Raw genomic sequence first — 558 nt, 5'->3', positions numbered from 1 at the left:
TCACTTGGGGGGGGTGGGGGGGGGGGGTTGGGGGGTGGGGGTGGGGGTCGTCATTGAATCCATCTATCTAGAAATTGGAAATAAACCATCAATATGTTTTTTTTCTCCACACAGTTTAATTACGAGTAGCGGACACAACACTATGACTCGCGGCGATATTATAATAATAATTATTATTATATTATTATATCATTATTAGTCATGCAAAAAAAAGAAAATTGCCAAATGCAACAGAAATATGTAGATATTAGGAATTAGGAATCATTAAAATAGTCATTTTTGGGACAATTACTAAATATTTTGCAAAATTGGTTCATATTTCATGCTCAACCTCCACTTACCACATATTTATATGTATAATTACTGTTATTGTTTTGCACAGCATCTATCTATCTATCTATCTATCTATCTATCTATCTATCTATCTATCTATCTATCTATCTATCTATCTATCTATCTATCTATCTATCTATCTATCTATCTATCTATCTATCTATCTATCTATCTATCTATCTATCTATCCATCCATCCATCATCCATCCATCCATCCATCCATCC

This window comes from Blennius ocellaris, assembly GCF_963422515.1.
Source record: "Blennius ocellaris genome assembly, chromosome: 14".
NCBI classification, from domain to species: domain Eukaryota; kingdom Metazoa; phylum Chordata; class Actinopteri; order Blenniiformes; family Blenniidae; genus Blennius; species Blennius ocellaris.
The sequence above is the reverse complement of the archived record's forward strand: the minus strand, read 5'-3'. Positions refer to the sequence as shown.